This window comes from Mustela nivalis, assembly GCF_964662115.1.
Source record: "Mustela nivalis genome assembly, chromosome: 13".
NCBI lineage: Eukaryota > Metazoa > Chordata > Mammalia > Carnivora > Mustelidae > Mustela > Mustela nivalis.
Genome location: NC_139032.1, coordinates 46,642,637 through 46,651,107, shown reverse-complemented (window position 1 = coordinate 46,651,107; position 8,471 = coordinate 46,642,637). Strand labels below are relative to the sequence as shown.

Sequence of the window (8,471 nt, the reverse complement as noted above, 5' to 3'; positions counted from 1 at the left end):
TTCTTCTTCTGGAATCCCAATTATTCTAATGTTGTTTCGTCTTATGGTGTCACTTATCTCGAATTCTCCCCTCGTGTTCCAGTAGCTGTTTGTCCCTCTTTTGCTCAGCTTCTTTATTCTCTGTCATTTGGTCTTCTATATCACTAATTCTTTCTTCTGCCTCATTTATCCTAGAAGTGAGAGCCTCCATTTTTGATTGCACCTCATTAATAGCTTTTTTGATTTCAACTTGGTTAGATTTTAGTTCTTTTATTTCTCCAGAAAGGGCTTTTATATCTCTCGAGAGGGTTTCTCTAATATCTTCCATGCCTTTTTCGAGCCCGGCTAGAACCTTGAGAATTGTCATTCTGAACTCTAGATCTGACATATTACCGACGTCTGTATTGATTAGGTCCCTAGCCTTCGGTACTGCCTCTTGTTCTTTTTTTTGTGTTGAATTTTTCCGTCTTGTCATTTTGTCCAGATAAGAGTATATGAAGGGGCAAGTAAAATACTAAAAGGGTGGCAACAACCCCAGGAAAATATGCTTTAACCAAATCAGAAGAGATCTAAAATCGTGAGGGGGAGAAAGGGGATAAAAAGAGGTTCAAAAAGGAAGAAAGAAAAGAAAAAAAAAAGAAAAAAGAAAAGAAAAGAATTAAAAAAAAGAAAACACCTAAGAAAAATGTAAAAAAGAAAAAATATATATATTAGATAAACTAGTAAAAAAATCGTTAAAAAAGAAAAAGGTAACAGTTAAAAATTTAAAAAAAAAATTTACCCAAAGGCGAGAAAAAAAAAAAACAAAAAATGAAAAAGAAAAAAATTAAATTAACTGCAAGACTAAAAAAAGTCACAGGGAAAAAGCCATGAGTTCCGTGCTTGGCTTTCTCCTCCTCTGGAATTCTGCTGCTCTCCTTGGTATTGAAACCGCACTCCTTGGTAGGTGAACTTGGTCTTGGCTGGATTTCTTGTTGATTTTCTGGGGGAGGGGCCTGTTGTAGTGATTCTCAAGTGTCTTTGCCCCAGGCGGAATTACACCGCCCTTACCCGGGGCTGAGGTGAGTAATCCGCTTGGGTTTGCTTTCAGGAGCTTTTGTTCCCTGAGCACTTTCCGTAGAGTTCTGAAGGACGGGAATACAAATGGTGGCCTCCTGGTCTCCGGCCTGGAGGAGCCAAGAGCCCAGGGCCCCACTCCTCAGTGCGCCCTCAGAGAACAGCGCCCAGTTACTCCCGTCTGCCTGACCTCCGGCCGCGCTCCGAGCTCACCGAGCCTGTGACCGGTTCAAGGTCACCAGAAGCTGCAAGCTTACTGTCAGCTCTGTCTCTGTAGCCGGCTTTCCCGTTCCAATACCCGCAAGCTCTGCGACACTCAGACACCCCCGATCCTTCTGTGACCCTGCGGGACCTGAGGCCACGCTGACCCCGCGTGGGCTTCGCCCCGGTTTAGCCTCTGGAGCGATGTTCCTCAGCGGAACAGACTTTTAAAAGTCCTGATTTTGTGCGGGGTTGCTCCGCCGCTTGCCGGTAGCCGGCCCCTCCCCCCGGGGTCTATCTTCCCGTCGCTTTGGATTCACTTCTCCGCCGGTCCTACCTTTCAGAACGTGGTTGCTTTTCTGTTTCCAGAATTGCTGTTCTTCTTCTCTTTGATCTGCCGATGGATTTTCAGGTGTTTGCAATCTTTAGATAAGCTACCTAGCTGATCTCTGGCTAGCTGAAGTAGTCTCAGCCTGCTACTTCTTTGCCATCTTGACTCCTCCCAAGATACCACTCCATTTATTTAATTCAGTGTTATGATGCACAAAAAATTCAATAAATAAATCTCCCTCTATCTGCAAGAGAAGCAATACAGCTATATATTTTTTAATTAATTTATTTATTTTCAGAAAAACAGTATTCATTATTTTTTCACCACACCCAGTGCTCCATGCAATCCGTGCCCTCTGTAATACCCACCACCTGTTTCCCGAACCACCCACCTCCCCACCACTTCAAACCCCTCAGATTGTTTTTCAGAGTCCATAGTCTGAGAGCTATATTTTAAGCTATTTATTCTTTACTGGATATCTAAATATGATGAATGACTTCTCAATTTTTTCTTACTTAAATGGAAATATAAAAGTACAATGCTAATTAAGAATTTGTAGAAAGACATAATAATATCGGTGTCCTTAGATAATGAGAATCATTCCAAATTGCTAACAGCCAATGAATTATTCAATTATTTATTGGATGTTTGTTTTTCATGTACCATATTTTAGTATGGCCTGAATAAGAAAATGATTTTTAACTTTACTTGCTGCTAGATACTCATCAAGTTATTCTCAAAATATTTTTTCTATTTATACCAGATAGAATTCTTGATGCAATGAATAAGTATTGAGTAATTAAGTGATTAAGTAGAATCTATTTGTATTTATTTCCAAAGCCCACATCAAAATAAGGCTCAAAGACAAGCAAAGTCCACAAAATGGCCCATGGCATGTTGAAGCCTTGTTCCCAACCCTAGAAATAATTGTTACATTGTTGGAAGCAACTGGACAAGTGTTCCCTCTGGTGGGGGGATGCTTAAATGTGGGAGAGACCTTGAAGTTCCAGAGCAGGAAGGATGGGGAAAAACTCTGGACATTCTGCTCAGTTTTACTAGGAATCTATCTGATCTTTAAAAAAAAAAAAAGAAAAGACAAAGGAAAAAAAAGTTATTTTTGTTGAATGTCATGGCTTATAACACTAGCAGAGTCTGTTCATTCCAGGAAAGTTTTTGTTTGTGATTGTTTGTGTTTCTTTGCTTGCTCTGGAAGAAAATCTCCCACCAGGGGATGGGCTTCTGCATACAACACGAGCCCGTGTGCACACCTGGTCACTGTCTAGCCCACCTTGCCCCCTCGCTGGCAGCCTCCCCTGTAAAGACTGTGACGGGCCACAGAACAGCAGCCTCCTGCTCCTATCTCCTCTCTGCTCCTGCCACTGTGACATCACTGCAGTGGGGACATTCCCTCAGGTCAGCAATAGTTACCAGGAGAAAAAAAACAACAAGACTTCTGCTAGGAGAGTTTCGAAAAAACCTGGAAGTTTCACACAACTTGTGTTCTTCTTTGTGGGTAAGAAGTAAAAGAGCCAGACAGAAACCACAAAGGAAAAGGAAGCAGCTGTGTGAATGGGCAGGAGAGGCTCCTGAGGAGGGAGGGGGGAGGGGAGCTCACAGGAGGTTTCTCCACTGGGGAGAGGGAAACTCTGTGATTGGAGAGTGAAAGGATGGGATCTCGGAGGGTGTGGAGGAAGGGGACATGTGCTGTACCAGAACATATGGAGTTGCAGACATAGGCACAGTGTATATGTATACGTATTACATTACAGTCAATAGAGAGTCACCTGTTTCGAAGGGGTATTTAATTTTTTTTCACAATGATATTTTGGAGGATAATCATTATTACAACAGCTCTAGGAATATTTCCACCTCACTGTACATCTGGGGAAACTGAGCTACAGAGAGCTCCAGTGAGGTTCTCATGATCAAACAAGGAGATGGAAGCAGAATTCCAGATGCAGGGCACAGTCCTATAGCCCATGGGATAAATTCCTGCCTGAGAATTTCCCTCTTGGGAAATTCTGAATCTTCCCTTCTGCCACGCTTCCTGGAGATCATTCTTCACTGGTGGCGTCCCACCTCCACTGGCTGCCCCATCCCTGTGCTCTTGACAGGCTCTCCTTATCCTTCTCAGCCTTAAATGTCAAAGATTCTCTGAATTCCACTCTCATGTCAGACGGAAGGACTTTCAGCACCGTGTCTCGATTTCCAAATATGGAAGACACATTGCGATTTAATGTCTCCAGGACATGCATTGTTGGAGAGTCCAGACTCACCTCTGCATCTCCAGTGGGAAGTCTGCTGTCCCCTCTTCCTGACATTCCTCCTGCAGTCTCCTGGTCACAGATCCCTTTGGCCTCTAGCACTGTGAAGAGGTAGCCTCAGACTATTCTAGAGTGATTGCTTTCCCCCTCCCTCTGCTGGCAAAGCCAGCAGATTTCCCTCTGCTTTCACAGAGGGTGACTAGTCGAGATTCCGAAGGTACATCTCAAAAAAACTGTGGGCTCCACCAACTAGGGAGGCTTGGACATTGTAGCTTTCCAGTGGAAGCACACAGAGCCTGGAGCCAGGCTTCTGTAATTGTTCAAGTTCCTACCAGTGCCTTCTCCTGGCCAGTGTGATTGAGAGCTCCTTTTTCTCCTGGTACCAGTGCTGAGACTGGCCCTGGGACCTCAGCTGTGAGTGGATCTAAGAAGAGTTGTTGTTTTCCGTCTTCTTGCATTTGGGAGTTGTTGGTTTGTCTTGTTGCTGCAGCTGTGACGTCAGGAACAACGTTCCAACAAGTTCAGTGTTGATCCAGAAACCAGAGGATCCTGCAATATGTGAACACGTGAACAACTTGAGCTAGCTCTGTCCTGCGGACGGCAGCCATTAGGTACAGTCCTGCCATAGACACATTTTACCCACAATGCTGAGTAACTTAACTCAACACATTGTATGGCTGAAGCAGAAAGAGGAGGATTTAGAAAGATGGCACTCATGGTTATGTGGCTAGTGTTGTAGGTCAAGAATATCATTTCCAGGTGCCTTTCCTGCTTTCTTCCTTTTTATCATTTCCCTTTCCTTATGTCCTCATTTGAAGAGGAAGAGTTGGGTTGCCTGATTTTAACTCAGACTCCTTCCAAGATAGTCACTCTGTTTCTTCTGTCTCAGATGGAGATGGATTTTCTGGTAGCACATCTTCAAGGCTAGGGCAGGGCCCTCAAATCCATGGGAAGCTCCCCAACTACCATCGCAGGTACCATGCAGGTTTCCAGTGTTCTGGCTGCCCAAGCAGGGATGGGTTCAGGTGAGGAAGAGTGTGAAGCTCAGCAGCAGCATCTCGTGGAGGACAGACTTGGCATGGACCTCCTGGAACTGGGAACCACCCCCCCTGTCCCAGTGGAGGTGTCCCTGGTTCAGGAGAAGGGACTGATGCTCCTCCTCTGTTCAGAAGCAGTGGGTCCCCCTGTGAATCTGCCCAGAGCCAGGAGGCTGCTCACAGCCCAGAGCTGAGATGCTGCCACGGGGAACCAGTAGGATCTCCACAGAGGGGCTGGGTGCTGCACCTGAGGGCTTCTGATGGCCTGGGGGAACAGTGGGCGGTGCCCTGTCCCCTCATTCATCTTCAGTTCTTTCTATTCATGAGTCTTCAATAGAACAACGTGTTTTCATTTGCAGAATGTTCCGATACACTTTTCAGGTCTTTTCATTTTTGTTTGCTTTTCTTTAGATATGCCTTACATGGCTTAGAAGACATTAGAAGGCATCCCCCATTTCAATTATTTTTTCATTTTTTCATGGAAGTTTAATTAGCCCAAAGAACATAAATCTCTCAGATGTATACTCTATCTATAGTCACTAGCTTCTGTTTACTTCCTCACCTTTCCTCTGTCACCAGTACGGTTTCCTGGTGAGTAATTCAGTCAAAAGAGCCGGTCCCCTTGGTCCCAACTCTTCTACTTCCCGGCTTCATGGACCCTTTCCATGCACCCTTTGCTATGACGCAATTCCTTGAAGCCTTTCTCAGCTTTGAAATAGACTCTTATCCAATATTCACTCTTATACTACTGCCTGAGGGACATTCCACCTTTGTTTGCAGTGTGGCTCTTTTCTCCCTTAACCAGGGGAGGTTTGAGGCACCATTTCTCATTCTATGCTCTTTTCCCAGGCAACCACTATCCTTCCTGGATTTTCTGTGAATGGAAAGGCTTGTAATGGCAGGATCAAGGATCCATATTGTTTCTTTTGATTTGTTTATTTTGTTTTGTTTAAAGATTTTATTTGTTTATATGACAAACAGAGAGAGAGAGAGACAGTGAACACATTCAGGGACAGTGTGAGAGGGAGAAGCAGACTCCAGGTTGAACATGGAGTTTGGCGCAGGGCTTGATCCGGACCCCGTCATCCTGACCAGAGCCTAAGGCAGACACTTAATCTACTGAGCCACTTGGGTGACCCTGAATTGTCCATTTCCTAAAGAATATTCGCATTTCTGTGTCTATTGTGTGATGTGCAATGTATCTGGTGATTTTCATTTTATTTCTTGAAATGTGTGCTTCCTTTTCTACTTAAAAAATTCATGTTTTCCCTTCTTCTCACTCTCCCCTTTAACATAACTGATATTACTTCACTACAATTGTTGTCCAAAGGTTAATTTTTGTATAAAATCCAAGATACAGACACAGCATTGGACTTGGGAAGTCTGCCTTTCCCATGACGACAGCATGCAAAGTGACTTCCAGGAAGTCGATGCGATTACTTCTAATGTGAAAACAAAGTAATGAGTGAGAGAGTGGTACAGTCCATTATTTCATCAGGTTGTAATCAGACTAGTTTCCTGCTTTAATTAGAAACAAACGCAAGAAGTTTTCTATAGAAACATTAATGAGCAGAAAATAAAGAATTTAATATACGTAAAACATATACAATTCTCTTCACCACAAAGGGTAGGTACAACTAATATAATACAATAAAAAATAACTTAAATCTTTTAAATAGTGAAATAAAGAAATAAATAGTTAAATAGGCAGATCAGCATGGTCATCTCAAAGCAACAGGTGTTTGTAACGTTGACTTCATGTTGCCTAATACTCCTGCATACATGTGACAAAGTGATTCAGTTCATGTCATGATGACAGCAAAATGAGAGTCTTTGACACTACAGGACACATGGGAGTGTGATAGTATTCTTCAGAGAGAACCATTTCGATGTTGAAATGGGTGTCACTTCCCACTCCTAAGTCTCCTTTGCAAGGCTGTTGATGCATACAAGGGTTTCATGATTGCTGTTCGAACCATCTCCCAGGCACAAGGGCTGTATTGCTTCTCTTGCAGATAGAGGGAGATTCTCTGGAAGTAGTTCCTCAGGATGTAGTCCCCATACACCAGGGGTAGCTCTCCCACCCCCGCCTCCTGCAGGGGACAGGGTTCCAGGCTGCCCAGCTGCTCAGACAGTCCTGAGCACAATTCCTCCAGGAGAGTCGTGTTCCAAGGAGCTGGTGAGACCTCTGTGCAGAAGAGGTGGAAGGTCTTCTGGTTCGTCACATGGATGACAGAGAGGGCGTGAGCCTTCTGAAGCTGCTTGCCGTCAAACACCTCCTGGGGGAAGAAAACGTGGTTTGTGTAGTTGTCACAGGAGGTAGCAGATAGTCTCCTCATTTGTCGCAGGAGCATCAGAACCTCCAGTGCAGCAGGCCATGGTCCTGAGGCAGGTCACATCCCAGAGAGCCGAGGGAGTGGCAGCTGAGCACCACCAGGGCCACCATCAAGGAGCAGGACAGGGCCATCGGGGATCCTACAGATGCTGTTGGCCTGGCTGGTGTGGGCACGTCTGGAACCCGTGGCTCTAGCTCCTCTGAACATCTTCTCTTGTGCGTGAGGCTTAAGTAGAGGACATAGGAGATTTCGATTTCTGTACGTTTCCCTTACTTTCTTCTTCTCTTTTTGCTTTCCTTTCTACACTTTCTACTTGGGTTGGAGCATGGGTTTCTCAACCATGTATTACCTTCTTTAAGTATTATCCTTGCCTCCAGAATCTCTTTGGATTTTTTTCTTAATTGCAACTATGAAGAAAACTTAATAGCAGGGAGACATAGTATGTATCGTAATATTTTGTATTTTTGTCTGTGCTTTAAGAAAAAAAAGTGTAACATTTTTCCAATTCAGGGTCAAGAATGACTAAAAATTTTAAGCTAATAGTTATATTTTAAAGCTATTGATGCTCATGTATATAAGTAAATTTGATGAGTTACTTATAATTTCTGTACATGTATACAGTGAAGTATATGGAGTACATTTTAAATTTCAAATAGGACTTAATGAATTCGATGTACCTGAACATTTACAATCAATCCACATTACTAAATGCAAGTGAAAACTGGAATGATTACTTAACATGTGTTTTTTAATGTACTGAATTTGAATGTTGCCTCATATGACACAATCATTATTTTAAGATTTTTATTTATTTATTTGACAGAGAGAAAGATACAGAGAGAGTACAAGTAGACAGAGCAACAGGCAGACAGTGAGGGAGAAGCAGGCTCCCAACAACCAGGGAGCCTGATGCAAGGCTCCATCCAAGCACCCTGGTATCGTGACCTGAGCTGAAAGCAGACGCCCAACTGACTGAGCCCCCCAGTCACCAAGACAACCTCATCTTTAACTTCACCTGCTACTACGTAGTCTGGGAGGTATTGTCAAAATGTTTTTTTCTGTTTAGCACTAGATAATTACTGAGGTGTTGAATGAGTTTTGTAGAGCTAAATCATAAAATTTAATGTATTTGTGTTTTCATTTCCAAAGCCTGCATCACAAAAGGCCTCAGACATCAGCAATGGCCACAAGACACCACTGGCAGCTCACCAGTAAGAATGATCACCTGTCCAGGTAAGACTCTGAGACCCAGGAAATGAAGGAGAGA

The 8,471-nt window shown here is 43.6% G+C and overlaps 1 pseudogene across 1 annotated transcript; it reads right to left on the bottom strand.

Moving 5' to 3' along the window:
• Nucleotides 1-6,415: 6,415 nt before the first annotated feature.
• On the bottom strand, nucleotides 6,416-7,368 carry LOC309846475 (interferon alpha-1/2 pseudogene; annotated as a pseudogene). The gene has a single exon. The product of its transcript is annotated as an interferon alpha-1/2 pseudogene (transcript).
• Nucleotides 7,369-8,471: the final 1,103 nt, after the last annotated feature.